The 17,074-nt window shown below is 40.0% G+C and overlaps 1 protein-coding gene and 1 long non-coding RNA gene across 6 annotated transcripts in view; one reads left to right on the top strand and one right to left on the bottom strand.

The window, feature by feature from the left end:
• LOC126757931 (uncharacterized) overlaps positions 1-17,074 on the bottom strand; it is a 170,740-nt gene that overhangs the window by 11,978 nt on the left and 141,688 nt on the right. The window lies entirely within an intron of this gene.
• The window catches only part of LOC126757908 (homeobox protein prospero-like), a 272,254-nt gene that overhangs the window by 182,422 nt on the left and 72,758 nt on the right, over positions 1-17,074 (top strand). For 4 of the 5 annotated variants that reach the window (XM_050471831.1, XM_050471830.1, XM_050471832.1 and 1 more), the window contains one exon: positions 6,111-6,161. The exons of the other annotated variant lie outside the window; for it this stretch is intronic. The gene's annotated coding sequence lies outside the window, so the exon portion shown is untranslated. The remainder of the gene's footprint in view (positions 1-6,110; positions 6,162-17,074) is intronic. 5 annotated transcript variants of the gene reach the window in all.

Genomic DNA, 17,074 nt, shown 5'->3' with positions numbered 1-17,074 from the left:
ATGGCTGTAGGTAGGTATGTGTTCCAATATGCTTCAGTTTTAATATTGCATAAGGAGCATAAATGCGGTCGACTCGGCTCTAAGCGTCCACTCTGCGGACACTCTAGGGAAGTGTTAAAATAATTGTACCCCAATTTCTTCTGCACAACTTCGACAACTTGCATACAGCTACTTTTTTAATTGATCAGTTAAAGCCTCAACAAGTAAAAAAACGTTTACCTGCTAAGGGCGAAGAGCTCATCAGTCCTCTTGGCATTTATCTCGAAACAGAAAGACCTTGCGACTGTGCGTGCAAGTGCTAGTAATTGACCAGCTCCCCCAGCTCTTGTCAAGCTCAAATCGATCGGTTTTGGATCAATCCGACGACCTAACTTAGCCTAAAATATATTAAAAGAGTTGAGGAGAACTCGGGGAAGATCATCAGCAACCTGAAATTCTCTCTAAGTGCACAAACTTTATTTGCTTACAACTTTAGCCTTAGTCACTAATTTACAGTATGTATACTCGACAATTGCTCTCACTCTCTGCATGTTTGTTGATTGCATTCATTAAGTGAGCTTTCCTGGGTAACAAAATATTTCGCATTCTTTTTCTGTCAAACGAAAGTGTAAGCCGTGCTTTCGCTTGTTCTTTCCATTGCGCTGAGAGATTTAAGCTGCTTTTCCACGAAACGCACGGAAATGCGATCTCCGCACACGCAGACAAGCACAACAAATGTGAATTATACATGCGTGTTTGTGGGAGTGTGTGTGTTTATATGGAAGCACGCGGCGGCGAAATGAAAGAGAAAAAGCCAGTATTACAATATTTCAACTAAAATTGCGCAACAAAACAGCAACTCAAGTGCCAGCAAGTGGCTGTTGAAGTGCAAACCGCCAAGCAGGCGCGCAGCTGACACAAATGTTGCGCCCGTTTGGGGCGCGCCGACGGTGGGGTGTGCGCTGCAGCAAGGTGCATTGTTGTTGTTGTTGCGGCTTTTTGCAATCGCTGCTGTCACTGGTGTTGTGCTTTTGCTTATTGCCGAAATGCAATTTGCACTTGGTGTCGCTTTAAGTGCGCCGCAGCAGCGCCAGCAACAGCAACAGATTCGCCAACACGTTGCACAGGCGACACTTATCACTGCCGCGCGCGCGCTTGTATGTGTGCATGCTACATGCGAATGTGACGCTTGCTTTGCCACACATTTACATAAGCATATTCATACACAAGGACAGACAGACAGACAGATAGAAGCGCATGTGGCATGTGCGCTTGCAAAAGCAATTGCGCTGCCATCACGTATGTAGATGTGAGTGTGCGCGCCGGCGTTGTGTGTGTGTCCTATCTTGCCAGCGTGGCGCTGATGCGGATTTTATAGCGTAAAAGGTGTTCATGAATGTTTTATTGGGCGCCAAATTGAAATTGGCGCATGTGGCATATTACACTTGAACACAAACGCAGCGCGCAGCGGTGGTGCTATATGCAACAACGCCAACAACAAGCACACGGTCACCGCACAACCATGCGCGCTGGGGACGGCAGTGCGCGCTGGTCATTTAAATTGCCTTTACAGCAGCATATGCAGTTGTGCAACAACAGCAGCAACAACCAGCACGGCGTCGGTGCAAAAACACCCGCATGCGTGTGACAATTGCCGCAATGTTTTTGCTGTTATTGTGTTGTTAAAATCTATGGTGACACAAAAGCAATTTATTAAATAATGCAACGTAAACGATTCGTTGCCACGCTCCACCAGCCGTGCGCCATGTTGCAACACACCATAATGCCGTTCTGGACCTGCGGTGCGCTCATATGTGTTTATATGTGTGCATGTGTGTGTGTTTGCTCGGATCGTGGGGTGGGTAAGCTAGACAAATTTTCGGGCTAATTAAAAATTACGCTCACATTAGCGTTAAAATAAATTATATAAGCCCAAATTGGGGCTAATGGAAATTGAGCCAGTTGCCGTTCTCCGGCCACATGCCACATGCCCCAGTGCATGCTTTTCGCTTTATGCTGATTAGGTTGGGAAACTTGTCTTTTACCAGAGTACATATAAAAAATATATATAGTATATATTATATACATATATGTATGTATATGTGGTTGGGTAATATATTTAATTCACATATCATTGCTGCCAGCCTTAAACTGTTTGAAAAGCTGCTTTTAATTTATCTGCAAGTGTTTTTAGAATGCTTGCTGAGTGGAAAAGAGTTACCGCTTCGGGTTTGGATTAAAAATGCAAAATTTAAACTTTTATACATATAAATATCTGACAGACGAAACAACACTATTTTCATTGTTTTGAAAAAAAATTGTTTCTTATATCCTCTTACAAGTCAGAAAAGCAAACGTTTTGAGATTTTTTTTTTGAAAAGGCATTTATTTAATAATGAAATTAAAAAATGTACATTTACAGAATTTAATGTACTTTAACGATCGGCAATTTATTTTGAAAAATTTGGATTCTATTGACCTCGTTACCGATCTCGGGAAGAATGAATTCCAGCGGTGAGAAAGTTTTTTTATTGTAAAATCAACGGAAATCCAAAATACAAAATTGCGAAAAAAATCTTTTCAATATATATCTGGGTGTAACTTCTTCAAAGGGTAACAGAAAACACCCAGGGAACACCCAGTTACCTCTTTGGGCGGGCCAACTCGTCTGCCTTTTCGTTTCCTTCTATTCCTACAGGGTGGTATAATTTTTTTTTTCAAAGAAAAAAGAATAAAATGCAATACATTTTTATTTAATGTGAACTACAATCGATTAAATTAAGTTCTGAATATATCTTCCGCAGGAACGAATTCGATTAACCCAATTTTCGCGTATTTTTGCCTCTAAATCAAGTCGTATATTATGAAGATCATATACAATATTGATTCCTGAAGCTTGAAGAGAGTGTTGTTTATTGCTAAAGACCAATCACTTCAAATATCCCCGCAAGAAGTAGTCTAATGGTGTTAAGGGAGGGGTTAGGGTTACAAGGTAAAAAAATGTAATGTACAAAAGGTCCGAATAAAATTACTGAATCCATATTTAAGATATAAATTCACAAAAAAAGTCTTTTAGTCAGCAAGCAGGTTGTTCCAATGGTTTAATGCGGCGCTTTTTCGATAACGCGTACCACCACACCACCGCCTCATATACAATTTGGGACGATTGGCAGTTGTGTATAGCCAATTGATTATGTGGAAATGACTCTTCTGCAGGAGTTTCAAATTCGATGGACTTTGGAAGACCTACTTGCAATGTGTTCCTGTAGATTCGTTTTTTCGGGAAACAATAGTTTTATCCTCAGAGGTTAATGAAGACATATTTCTGTTTCCTCCGGATTAACTGTTAGGGCGTAACCCCGTTCAGTTGGCGGAGATGTCAAGGTCCCATTCTATGAGCCAGGATAGGTGATTAAGATCCATCCCATAAATAAAATTATAGTCAGTTGTAGTTTTGAGGTTGGACCGTGGAACAATTCGCGCGTTACATGAATTTTTTTTCATTCCTAGGCGAGAAAAATAGCAATCGGGTTTTCGAGAATTACTATTTGTGTAAAAAGACCTAATCAAATATTTAAACATCTGTCCCCCGCTTCAGAATTTTTCTCTCGCCTAAATTCTAAATTGAAAAGTAAAAAAATAATAATATTTTCCATTCCATCCATCCAATTTGCACTAAATTGGAACAACGGAATACATGAAACTACCGGCTTGAGATTTGGCATTTGCCAAGATATATTTTTCTGACAGTTGTCTTTCAAAAAATCATGAAAACCAATCCCGGAGGCGTATCACTCTTGAACGTTTTCATAGAAATCATCTTGCAGCCGCCTGCTTGAAGTCTAGCAACATCAAGAGGTCATTCCTTAACAACTCTCTCCTCAGTGTATGGCGTAATTGGAGTCAAACCACCACCCATACCACCACCCAATCCATTACAAGCAACGGGCTCGATTTGCCGCGAAAATTGAGAGCGACCCATGCGTAGCTTTGTTCTGGATACTGCAGCAGGTTAAACTCTTACTTATCCAGAATCGACCTCGACATACCAAACATATGTCCAGCATGCAACTAGTCCCAGCACGACTCTAACCACCTCTTTGAATGCCCAGCTAACCCTACACATCTGACACCCCTCTCTCCCTATAGTCCGACCACGTCGAAATGGCACGTTTCCAGGGCATACCGTTGCGTGAATTAGGTTACCACCCTAACGGGACAGGGACAACAACAACAACAATCGGTTCTAACGCATGCAAAGGTGTGGAGATTCAAAAGCTGCTATTTCATATAGAAAAACGCAACGGTTTGGTGTGGTTTGTGGTCCGATGGAATCGTCGGTTTACATTTCTTCAAAAATAATGCCGGTGAGAATTAACCGTCATAGTAAAGCAGACCGTTATCGCGCCATGATAACCGACACTTGATGCCTGAAATTGAAGCTCGTGATCCCACTTCCCACACATCCCATCAATAGATGTATTTATTGAGAATGAGCAGATAATTTCAGAAATTGGTCTGGCGTAAGACTTTCCTGTGGGGATATGTAAAGTCTAAAGTCTCTCCCGCTTCGATTCGGGCCTTGGAGCAAAACATCACGCATGCCATTCGGCAGTTACTAGTCGAAGTGCTCGAAGAAGTCATCGAAAATTGGACTCAACGGATGGACCATCTGAGACGTAGCCGCAGCCAACATTTGAAAGAGATAATCTTCAAAAAATAAATGCGAAAGAATGTTCTTTCGAATGATAATAAACATTCCTCATTAAATTTGAAGTTTCTGTGTGCTTTTTTTAAAAAGTTGGGAACCTCGAAATGGATCACTTTTTAGTAGGTATTAAGCATGAATTAGGTCTTTATCTATATCGCTCGTATATGCAAATAATGATTTCACTAACTCGCAAAAGTAAATTCCAAAGGTGTGTCAAATTTTCGTTTGCGCGAGTTTTTAACATTCCACACCAAGCCAAATTCTCGCTCCCAAAGTTGTTATAAATTCGCTTTTCGAATTCGAACAAAATTCAAAAGGTCAACCATTGCAATCTTTGACCTTAATGCTTTTGGCAGCGAGAAGTGGCAATTCACTTTTTTCACTTTTTTGTATACAGTTATCACTGCTTTTCAGTTTCGGTTGCTGATTTCGCTTTTGAACAACTTCTACTGCTCCAGTTTTTGCACGAGTTAATCAAATGTGCGTGCAACACACGGACGCACGCAGCCAAACCGAGTGCTGCCACAGAGCAAAGTATGAATCCGTTAGAGACAGAGATGGCAAGCAGCTCAAGCGCTCAAAGTATGCGCTAATAATTTGCACAACTTACAACTGAGTTTTGCTGCACTTTCGCCGCTGGCTGCCGACTGCGCCCGAATGCGATTGCGATTGCTACAAAATGTAATTTTATTTTGCATAAGCAATTAAAATGTCAAAACCAGAGTAAAGGCCAATTAATAATTTGCTAGCAATGTAATTAGAGCTGTGCAATTTTCATGGAAATTAATTTAATTCATTTGCATGCTGCCTGCAACAACAACAGCGCACTCGCATGAATGCCAAACTTTCGAGGCAAACAAAGCCAAACGAAAAATAACGCCTTGCCGCTTAGCACTCGACTTGCCACAAAGTTCCATGCCGCTGCTTGCGGAGCAAAAACATAAAAGCTGCTCAACAAAAGCGAAGACGAAGAGGAAGAAGAAGAAGCAGTGGCAGCACGGCAGTGTAAGTGTGTTTTATTGCACGATAATTACATGCAATTTCTAATAATAACACAAAAGCATGCCCAAACTATTATAAAAACACACACACACATGGACGCACATGTTTGCTTGAATGTGTGTGTGTTTGGCACATATGAAATGCCGAAAGGTGAATTAAAATACTTCAACTGTACTTCATGTTGCACACTTGAACTTCTTGACACACGACGACCCGGCGCAGGGGGCGGAGGCGTGCGCCTGTTAGTACTGTCGTTGCTGTTGTTGTTATTGTGCCGGCATTTTCGACATTTTCGGCGCTATCAAAGCGCCTTTGCCGACAAATGCAAATTCGTGGCAACATTATGCCACATTTTGCAACATAAGCAAAGAAAATTATATTTTCACTGACTGACTTGTTTATTTTCTTTCCTTTTCAGATATTTCATTCCGTTTGCGCGCTTTGCTCCTTTGTTCCCGACGAAATTTCGGTGAGTTAAACAACTTATTTCTGTGTGTATGTAGTGTGGCAAATAAAATATAGAATAAGTGCGCGATATCAAAAGCAGTTGCAACAAGCGTTCGCCTGGCGCCTTGCACTGTTGCAATATGCCGCTACTCAGCTTTTATAGCGCACAAAAACTATACAACCGAAGTATACGTGTAAATTGGTGTGCATATGTGTGCGTGGCAGTATTGTAATGGCTAGAAGCAGCAGCAGCAGCTGCAAACTGTTGCACCAAAAACCAGCAAGCAGCAATAATAACATTACAATGTTGCAAACTTGTAAGCGGCGTGTTGAAAGGCATTCAAGGCAGCTATACAAGGGCCTGTAGGCCATTCCAAAGCATTATTTATGTGCGTAAATGTAACTACAAAGCGAAAATGGTGGCCTGCTGTGCTTTCTTGAGTACTCACTCGTCACTTTATAGGACATAGTTTTCGAAATTTGTTTGTTGCAATTAATTGGCAATCACTTTCTTTGATATATCCACATTCCTCATAAACAAAATATCGAGTTAATTTTATATGAAGATATGCTCGAAGCGGCGCTTTCTAGTTGTTCACAAAACCGGGTAAAGATCAGATATTCGACAGATAAGAGAAAAGAAATAAGTGAGGATCGCGACCCGATTTTTATTGTGCCTTCACCTATTAAGGCACAACGACCGCCTTAGCCCCAGCATAATGATAAATTCCAATATACTGCTGGGTGCTATTGAATCGATGTGATCCCTATTTGAAAACATGGATCTCTTTATCGTCTTTATCCCTCGCCTGCCGACTACTATGCAGTCAATTAGCAGGTATTATAAAGTTTCAGGCTCACTGTCGCAGAACCGGCAATTTACGCAAGAAGCTAAGTCCATATTATATAGGTGCTTCTTGAGCTTACAGTGGCCTGTGTCTTCAGCGAGAAGTTTGTTCCTAGAGAGGTTGATTACACATTTCAAACTGCGAAGGTTGTATGCCAATATTAGCAACTTGTCATAGTGCATGCCTTGAGTTGCTATCAATACCCCTTTCTGCCTACTGATTCTTCCTTGCGGATCAGCTGCTTTATGGTATGAGGCCCAACCGCGATGAAGGGTTCAGGGCCTACCATGTTAGTGAATGCTGCGGAGCGGGCGAACTTATCTTATCCTAAATAGTCTACAACTGCTTCTAAAAATAGCATTTGGGGGTTGATTTCGAGCCGCACGGAACACCAACATAATTTATCTTAGCTAGCTGAAACTCATCTGATCGTTCTTACGCACCTAGTCTGAAGTTAGAAAAATCTTTTTTTTTTCGATTTTTTTCTATAGTTTTTACCTTTTAAAATAACAAACTCAAATTTGAAATCGATAACAGTAAGATTCTTAATCTTATAGCATGGATGCCGTGAACGCAATGGGCTGTTAGCACTTCCACAACTAAGAAGTTCGCATTCTTTTAAAAGCGGGATTAGGGTGCCTGCCCTTGTCAACTCGTTAGCGTTACAATTACCTGCGGTTGCGCAGTGGCACCCATACTAGTCTTATCTCAAAGTGACTCGATGCCTTTTATAACGAAGCTCAATAATCTTTAACAGTTCATTTTTAAACTCTTTTACTTAAGACTGCAACTTTTCAAATGTTATTGAGTGATTGCTCGGAGACAAGTGATCTGATCACTATTTTACACATCCTTATATAGATCTCCATATACCAAAAATCGATTTTTGGCACATCAAAGAGGGTCAAAAATGTTTACAAAATTAATTTTTTCTTGCCAGTTTTGTATCTCATTTTGACCGTACGCCAATGGAAAGACAATATCTTCTAGTAGACAACTTTCATAAGCTTCATCCTATATTGGCTTTGAACTGACTATGTGGTCTAGACTAGCCAAGGAGTACATAACTTCATTACAAAAGCTTTAGTCTTTTTCCATATTAGACTCGTACGCGTATCCGGATACAGCGGAATCGCCGGAAGAGCACATTTTTCCCCACTTTGTCCCTTTGGAAGCGAGTCGGGTTTCCTATGCCTTCTTGTGTTCTGACATTGGACGTTTGGACCTCCAATGAGCTGAACAAACGCTGGTCAACAATCAAAACTTGTGCGACTGCGAGATCTTTCTGGTTCAGATTGGACCATAGGAGGTCCTCCGATTTACTGGTTTAGAACAAATTCAATCTCGCCGCAATTGTAGGTGTTCTGACTGCACACTGTCCAATAGGTTCACATGCGGCTTTTGTCAGACTGCGATTAAAATATCTCGGTAGAAACACCTTTGGCGAGCCTAGCGAAGTTGCTTAATAAATTTGTAGTAAACGCAAATCACTTCGGCGTTCTGTCAGGATTGGTGATCCACTGTTAGGAGTCTATGAATAAAGGACGAATATGATCAAATGAGATCCATCGATATGTCAACCCTACGACCTAACCTATAGTAACCGAGGTATCATCTACGGACAAGGCTGGAATCGTAGCCGGAAAAAATTTACTTCCTACTATAAAAATTTAAATAAAAAATTTTATGCACTAGTTTTTATTTTTTTTATTCCCAAAAATCGCTTTTTGGGTCCATCACAACATGTGTGCCCTTTAAGTCCAAACTTTGGTAGCCTAACCGTTTCACGGTATTTTTCCGGTAACACATTAGAATATTGGATGCTACCTATACAAGCAACCAATGAGCTATGTATACCCCTGTGGCGGTATTAAAGAAGTATGTACTCTCCACTGGAATCTAGCCAATTTCTCAGGAACTATTCTCAAGCTACAAATAGACGAATTACTCAAGTGTTCAGATTATGATTTAAAAGATGGTGGTAAAGAAGGGTTAAAAAACATAAATAATTCGTTCTTCACAAGTTGGAAAGCTATGAGTTAGAGCTTCTACGTAGTATCTTGAATTCTTCTAGGTACAATTTTGGAATATCTGGTAGTCGATATCGGACCAGTTTTTATCGTCGTCTTCTCCACAAGAAGCTGCTGAAGCTATAGAATATAGCTGCCATATAAAGTCAACGTTCGGAATAGAATCAAGTGCTTGTATTGAAAACTTCTTTAACGAAATTTGGCACTGATTCGAAGATGAAATCTCCGAAGAATTTGTTGAGATCGGAACACTATAATACATACTTCTACACAAAAGTCGAAATCAAGTTCTTCTATGGAAAATTTTTATTTGTGAAGATGCAATCGAAGTTAATATTTTTCCTTGTTCAAGTAGCGAAAGATTTTCTTCTTGAATGGCCGTAATATAGTGTTTATAAGACTGGCTTCGACTTCGTTTTTCAGTGTGTTGTAATTTAAGGTTATATCAATGGTATCCGTGGTATGACATTCACTTCGTGCTTTAGTACTGCATTTCACGAACCGAAGTTTCACTTATGTAGTTCTAAGGTTGTTCTGGACCTTCTAACCAATATTTACAACAACACTTTCAACTGAACGTTGCACTCACAAGTTTAAGGTTGCCTGCCTAGAGATGCTTATTTCTATTTTCTCCATATTGCGCACGGTATCGGAACACAGTACTTCGTGAGTAGCAGCCACGCACGTCGTGTACTCGTATATAAAATGCTTATCAAGCTGTATGAAAGTGTGTAATTCAACATTTATGTGCAACGAGCATAATCCATCTTGACAAAACTTCACTATTTATCAATGACAGAGTCGAAAGATAAACACGCTAAGTGGCCTACATAACGGCGCCACGTCGCAAGCGCCGAAAGACAGTCTTAGTGGGGCAGCTGCTGCTGGTAATATGTATATTTATAATATTTTTTTTTTTTGCACTTACGGAAGTTGGATATGAAAATATTTCAGCAAAACTACATGGCAACTCCGCCTGCAGCTTACATAATTTACTTGCATATTTATGCACACCTCTCGCTTTGTGTGTGTGTGTGTGTTGGTGTTGGTGGTGTGCTTAATGCAGGCGCTCGAGCATTGCCATTGCCTTGCTGGGTTATTTAATTTTCAAGTGGTGCGTGCAATAGTTGATGGCACTTTCTTGCTAACCTGAAATAGTTTGCGAATTTGTGGCTGCAGCAAAAAACGTAAGAAGGGCACTTATTGCATTTTATTGTAGACGAACACAGACGCACACACACATACATGGAGTTAGGCACTCAAGCAGCAATCTGGCTTTGCCGTTGCCGTTGCCGTCTGGCAGGCAAATAGGCAAATGTGCAAACTATGCGCCCGAGCCGAATATGGCGCTGGCGGCAGGAAGTGGCGGCTGGCGTAGGCATGCCAGCCGGTAGTAAAAGTCAGGCCAAGGAGCAATAAGCGAAAGCACTTTCTTTTCGCCACAAGCAAAGCAGAGCCGAGCTGTGCCATGCGGCTTATGTACTCACGCGGCATGCCATTATACCGTTTTTTGTCTGTGTGTCAGTCGAATTGTTGTTGTTGTTGTAGTTTTTTTGTTGTTGTTGTACGTTTTTTATTGTTGTTGTTCGTCTTGTTGTTGTTATTCGTCGTGTTCTTGTAGTTGTTGCTGCTGATGCCGGGCATCTTGAAAATTTTCCATTTGCACCTCGAATGTCTGTTGAACTGTTGCGCCAGTTGCGGCTGCACGTCTGGCAATGCGCATACACACACATACATATTGCCAAATATGTGTGTATGTGTGTGTGTGTGCGCTTCCTGTTGCATTTGTGTCTTGTACAATAAAATACGTTTCTATATGTTTGTATGTATGTATGTATGTATATGTATGTATATGCATATAAGCGGGTGTCTGTGTGTTTGTGCACAAAAGTGAAAAAGCAATTTATGCATGGCCACAATGCTGTTATCGTTGCATCCGGTTCCGGTTAGGCAAACACACTCACGCCCCAACATACAACCCTGTCCTTTTATGAAAATCTGTGATCGTTTGTGTATGTGTGTATGTGTGCAGCAGTCAGCACCCAAGCTAGATATGCAAATACAATAAATTTTTGCACAAAGTTCAATTGAGCGTAAACGAATTATCCCAACCCGAATTTGTTTAAGTTCACAAACTTGCCTAGCCAGCCAATGTGACCACTTCACTTGGGCGCATGCAGTTTTTTCTCGCACGCCGCCTTCTCACCACTCCCTCGCTCTTGCGCTATTACTCTCTCTCTTTCCCTCTCTATCCTTCTCTGCGCTCGCCTTACGTGTACCGGCAGACAGCTTACCGCTGGCAATCCTCTGCATTTCCAAATTCGACATTTAAGGTTCTATTTGCTTTGGCCTTTCATTGTTTTTGTGTGTTTGTTTTTGTTATTGTTATTATAGAAAGGGTGTAAAAGTGTTGAAAGTTTACAAATTCAATTCACACTTTAAATACATTTGTATACCGCTATACGAGCAATCGTCGTGCACATTCACAACAACAATAACAACAACAAATGTAGTGGCATGGCTCTGAGTAATCAAGCGCATGTAGACTCGCCGTACGTACCCTGTACAATAGGTCCTCAAGGCTCAACAGTCAGGCTAATGGGTAATTTTCGAGTGTGTTGTTTGCTGGCCGTATACTTGATATATCGCTTGGGTATTGTGGCCGAAACCCCAAGCCAAGCATGTTGATGTTTAAATTGTCATTAGTGCAACATATGCCAGTACGCCACTTTTTCTCGGCTCATTTTTTCTATGCTTTGTTTTGCTTAAGCACAGGGGTGCATTTTGTAACAGTAGGCGATAAAACTTAATTAACGGTAAAAAAATACCTTTTTTTCAACAAAATACCGATGATAAATAATACCAGTGACCAAGACTTACCGATCTAAACGGGTTTAGATCTTCCCAGCGTGCAATGAATCCCCACATGACACTGGTTACCCCTTTGCATGCCCTGCTACCCCTACACATCTGACACCCTTCTCCCCTTGGTCCGACCTCGTTGAAACAGCACGTTTCCTATGCCTACCTATGGACAACGGTAACTTATCTAATCCTTACCATCCTAACTTGAATTAGGTACCCGTTGCAACAAAAACAACAATACCAGTGATAAACTTTTAAATAGATTTTGCAGAATTAAAGCGCCATTATTTTAAAAATATTTATTTTTTCGAAGCAATACATATGTATATGTACATAGGTCTAAAAATCCTAATTATCTTTGAAGGCTCTCTAGTTTCTCCAACTTCTTGTTGCCTTCTGAAAAAAGTGGATGTGTTGTGAGATTTTCTATTAATGATTCGATTTTGGGTTAGATAGACGCACTGTCCATATAGGTTAGATTATGTTAGGCTATATGACTGATACCTCGACATGGTGGGAATCACACTTATGTTGGTATTCTGCTTGTCACGATTGTCTCATGTCTCTAATTGTCACAATCGTAATTTAGTGACTCTGTTAATCAGGAGTCTCAGTTTGGTATTCTGGCAGATACAGTATAGTATCGTGACAAAGCAGAATACCGACACTAGACTATTATGTACTGTCCTTCATGAAGCCAGATAAAAAACTGTTGCAGTTGGATAATCCACTTCAATCCGCTAAACCTGACCTACTCCAGACTCTACTTCGTAACCACCTGATTAAGTATTACTTCGTGGGAGTGATGATACACTTAAATCTCCTCCATGGCACGGACTGACAAACGCCTAATCTGCTCTATACAAGTATGTCTCAGTTTTGTCATGATTGTGCCTGCCGCTTCGCTGACAGCTTTTCAGTTCTCAGTGGACTGACACTTACATAAGTGTCGTCAAATTTTCCGCCGTAAAACTACCACCGAGTGTAGTTTTAAGTTTTTCCGTTGCACTTAAAAAGCGAGGGCAATAAAAGAATATATGCTCAGAGTCTTTAAAGCACTCTGAACATGTCGGACAATTCGAACTAATGTTGCTCTGAAATCTGTAACAAGTAACTTCTAAAGCGCCCATGTCCAAATCCCGGTCCTCATGTCGTCTGTCTATCCACGTATGTCCGGTATCAGTCTGTGGGTCCACCGTCCTTTGAGTGAGGTTTGCCACCGCTGCAGCCATAGTGTTAAGCTTTTGACTCTTTTTTCTCTTTTGGCTGCTATACACGGCTCTGATAACTTGTATACCCGCTCGTATTCATCACCCTGGTAGTTGGATATCAGCAAACAACAAAGCGCCTTAAATCTAACTCAAATCTGCTTAAGTGCTGTATTTCTATTGCCACTTCTTCACCTGGATATCTAAAAGTATGAGATTCGAGGTGTTTCAGCCTTGGTCGGACAAAGGCGGCACATTTGAGAAGGAAGTGCTGAGATGATTCTATGTCACCTTTTTCCAAACAGCTGAAGCAACTAGTATCCGGTAAAATGTTAAATATTATCATATGAATCTCTTTTAGACCAGTTTTGTCCAGTTGAAACTCCTACAATCATTGAAAGTTAGACTGTAAACGAAGAGTTCATTGGTTCTCATGCGATTTACCCTAAGCCAGAAGGACCTTTTGTTTGCACAGCTTTTGGTACTTGATCAACGCTATATGAGCTGGTCTGGGGCCTGATAATGCAGGAGTGAACCGCAAGGAGCCAACGGAGTTCCTACCCGTTTCGATCCCGCAGTCATTGAAACTGTAGTACATGTCCTAATAAGCTAATCAGCCTTACAGTTTCCGGCAACACAACTGTTGCCAGGCATCTAAACCAGTCTAATCATGTAGTAACCCGTTGCTAGAGATAGGGAGTCTATACATCACACAGTTAGCGAGGTCAAGGCTAAAATTGCGGTGTGGATAGTACCACTCTGAAGCAGGTTGTGCTCTTAATATCCATATTCTTAGATATAGTTTCCATAAACTCAGTCTAGTCCAACGACAGTCGAATTTATGTAATAGGAACTCAACAGAGTTCTACAAAAATAGTTGGTACATGCTTTACCATAACTGGCATTCATCTGGTAAATGATTAACCGAAGCAATGTGGGGTTTCCTCAGTAGCTATGGCAATTGGTTTTAGAATTAGCGACGTTTTATTAGTAAACTTGAGATAACGGTATATTTTATAAGCACGTAGAGACTTCACACATTTTTACTATTTATTGAAACTTGAAAAGGTATCACTTAATGGGCTACGTACTCATGGCCTAAGTAACAGCACTCTAACTGGTATCGTAATGGACCAAAATTGGTCTGTACGTGGCTCATTAGCTTACCAAACTAACTTAACCTAACCTACCCTAAACTTTACTTGATTTAATAGTAATTGAAGTATAATTATCAGCCTCCTATACAAAATTATACACAACCTCAAAACGTTTGGGGGTGTCGTTTATGAGAAATTTCATTCATGTTCCTAATTTTTCTCAGTTGAACGTGGCCTCTTCCCGTCAGTAATGACAAAGTTGCTAGACTTTTTTGCTGACTGTTTTATATGCCTTAAGAAGAAAGATATGGCTGAAGCAGGCTGATAAATTTCAGCCATATCACTGATCAGGCAACATCAATTTGTTTCTTCGTAGAGAGCATAACGGAGCTACGAAATTATTCACTGATGTTTCGAAGTCAAGTAGGCAGGACTGACTACCTTTCTTTGTCTCGATTCATATATTCTTATTAATGTTGCTTAAGTTTATATTAAAAGCTGATTATCTTTAAATACTTCGAATTACTAAATATTAACTGATCTATTAAGCTTCAATAAAATTAATGAATGTAGAATCTTTCATCTATACGTGTCATCATATATCCGGATTTCTGAACTTTGGTTCTTAGAGTTTTTGGAAACTTATCTTAGGTACCACAAGATCCCTGTTAGCATCGACCTCTTAATCTGACCTATCTTAAGAGTAATACCATTCCACCGTTAAGTAAAAATTGGCTTTCGCAATATTTTCTCTGAACTTACTTCGATTTCTCTTGCTCCTTACTAATTACTTTAAATAACTTTTTTTATTCAAAAATATAGCTCATACTTGTCACAAGCTATATACATATGTACTTGTAGTATATTTTCAAAGATTATATTAGTCAGAAGGCTTTAAATGTAAAGAGTATAGCTCCGATAAGGCTGGAGTACAGCTTTGAACTGCATATTTAGTTATGGCTTGCATTGTTCATTTATTCTAAGTTCTTTTCTTCCCTGTTAAAGTGTATGAGAACTCTTCTTCTTTATTGGCGTAGACACTGCTTACGCGATTAAAGCTATGAGAACTACTGTTATATATGTTTTACTTAACGATTGGAAAAGTAATCTCACGCCTTAAAATATACAAGCCTTTGTTTATATGTAGGTTGCCTTTTATATTTCGGGATGTGACAACACTAGTGTTGCAATCTGGCATCTCACAATTGTATCGTAAAGTTTGACATTTTTGATGTTGTGCATACATAATGTTTTAACATACGAGCGCTATTTGTGTTGTTTACAGTAACTTAAAATATTATTCTGGAATAAAAAATTTATTTAAATCGCGAACATTTTCGAGTGATTATTTTTCACAACTTTCGACGTAGATTAACTTATCAAAAGGCCATAGAAAGGCCCATACAAAATAATTGAGGATTTGCACTGTGATCTATGGTCTATTATGCCCTCTCCTATAGCACATATGGTCACAAAGGTTCAGCACTCTGAATAATTCCAGAATTGATTCTAGAGCCTTGAGCTTGCTTCTACAAATTGCTGGTCTTCTGGAGTTTCCTGTTCCATGTTGTAAAACCGGCGGGACTATGCCCCTGTTGGACAAGTTCTTCCTGAGCTTGCAGTGCCCTGTATAGAGCGCGAAAAGAAAACGAAGTTTGTCACTTGGTAGGTTGATCATGTATCTAAACCTTGCCAGGTTGTAACTCTCAGTAGTAGGTTCGCGTGGCGCATTCCTGCTGCCTGCTGCCAGTGCCGTTCTCTCCCCACTCTCTCATCCGTGCGGAGCAACTCCTTTATGGTGTGTTGCCCCACCACAATGCATGGTTGGGACCCCATCATAATGGAAGCAGCCGCAGAGCGAACTAGTTCGTCGAAGAGTGCATAGATGAACTTAATTCAATTTTTGACGAGCAAGTTGCAACAAGGATCAGGGTTTATCGATGTTATGGTGAGTTCAATCGAGGTCGCAGATTACGCCAAGAGGATTTTTTGGGAAGGTCGTCCAAAATTTGTTGTTGTTCCGGTATAAAAGGCAATCTACGTAGCTCTCTGCTTGGAGATAACCTTATGGAGCTAACTGAACTGAGTACTTACATTTTAGAAGGTTGTAACTCAAAAACACTTTAAAATGTCGCTTTAAAATATTAGTAGATTGCTTTTGAGAGTATTGATTATCGAAAAATCGAAAATCGAAAAAATCAAAAAACGAAAAAAATCAAAAATTGGAAAAAATCGAAGAAAAATCAAAAATCAAGAATCGGAAAAAATCAAAAAATGAAAAACACAAAACAAAAAAATATCGATTTTAAAACATTTCGCACCTGCCGTGCCCTTAAGTCCAATATGGACGATTCTTTGCTTAAAGATCAAAGTATGAATTGTAGTGGAGGAGGAATTCGTGGTGCATTTACTATTTAAAAATAGTTTTTATTACAGTTTATTATTTTTCTAAAGCTATAAATTCTAGTCATTAATTTTAAAATTTTCACTTTTTTTATTAGAGTTTCATGACTTCCTCAAACACCTAAAACTCGAGAAATAGTCATTAAATTAAAAAGCGCTTAAAATGTCCAAAATTTGGAAAACTATTAAATTATTTAATTTTTAATGCCACTCGCATGAACTAAAACACACTGTTGCCTGCATACATGCAAATCCAGAGTCAGTCTATATTCCACTGATAGTGGCAACGCTTGTTGCATGCGCATTTAAATATTTATGTGTCTGGCTGTCCGGTCAATCTGCCTTAAAACAATACACTCGCACCGTTTTACTAGTGTAGCTGTGTGCTAGCGCCTTGTAGGTGTACGTGTGTGTGCGAGTGTAGTTGTGTTCGGGTGTGTGGGTGTGTGTGTGCGGGACAATTAATAGCCTGCGTCTAACCATT

The sequence above is a fragment of the Bactrocera neohumeralis genome, chromosome 5 (genome assembly GCF_024586455.1).
Source record: "Bactrocera neohumeralis isolate Rockhampton chromosome 5, APGP_CSIRO_Bneo_wtdbg2-racon-allhic-juicebox.fasta_v2, whole genome shotgun sequence".
NCBI lineage: Eukaryota > Metazoa > Arthropoda > Insecta > Diptera > Tephritidae > Bactrocera > Bactrocera neohumeralis.
Note: the sequence above shows the minus strand (reverse complement) of the source record. Positions and strands in the feature narration are given on the sequence as shown.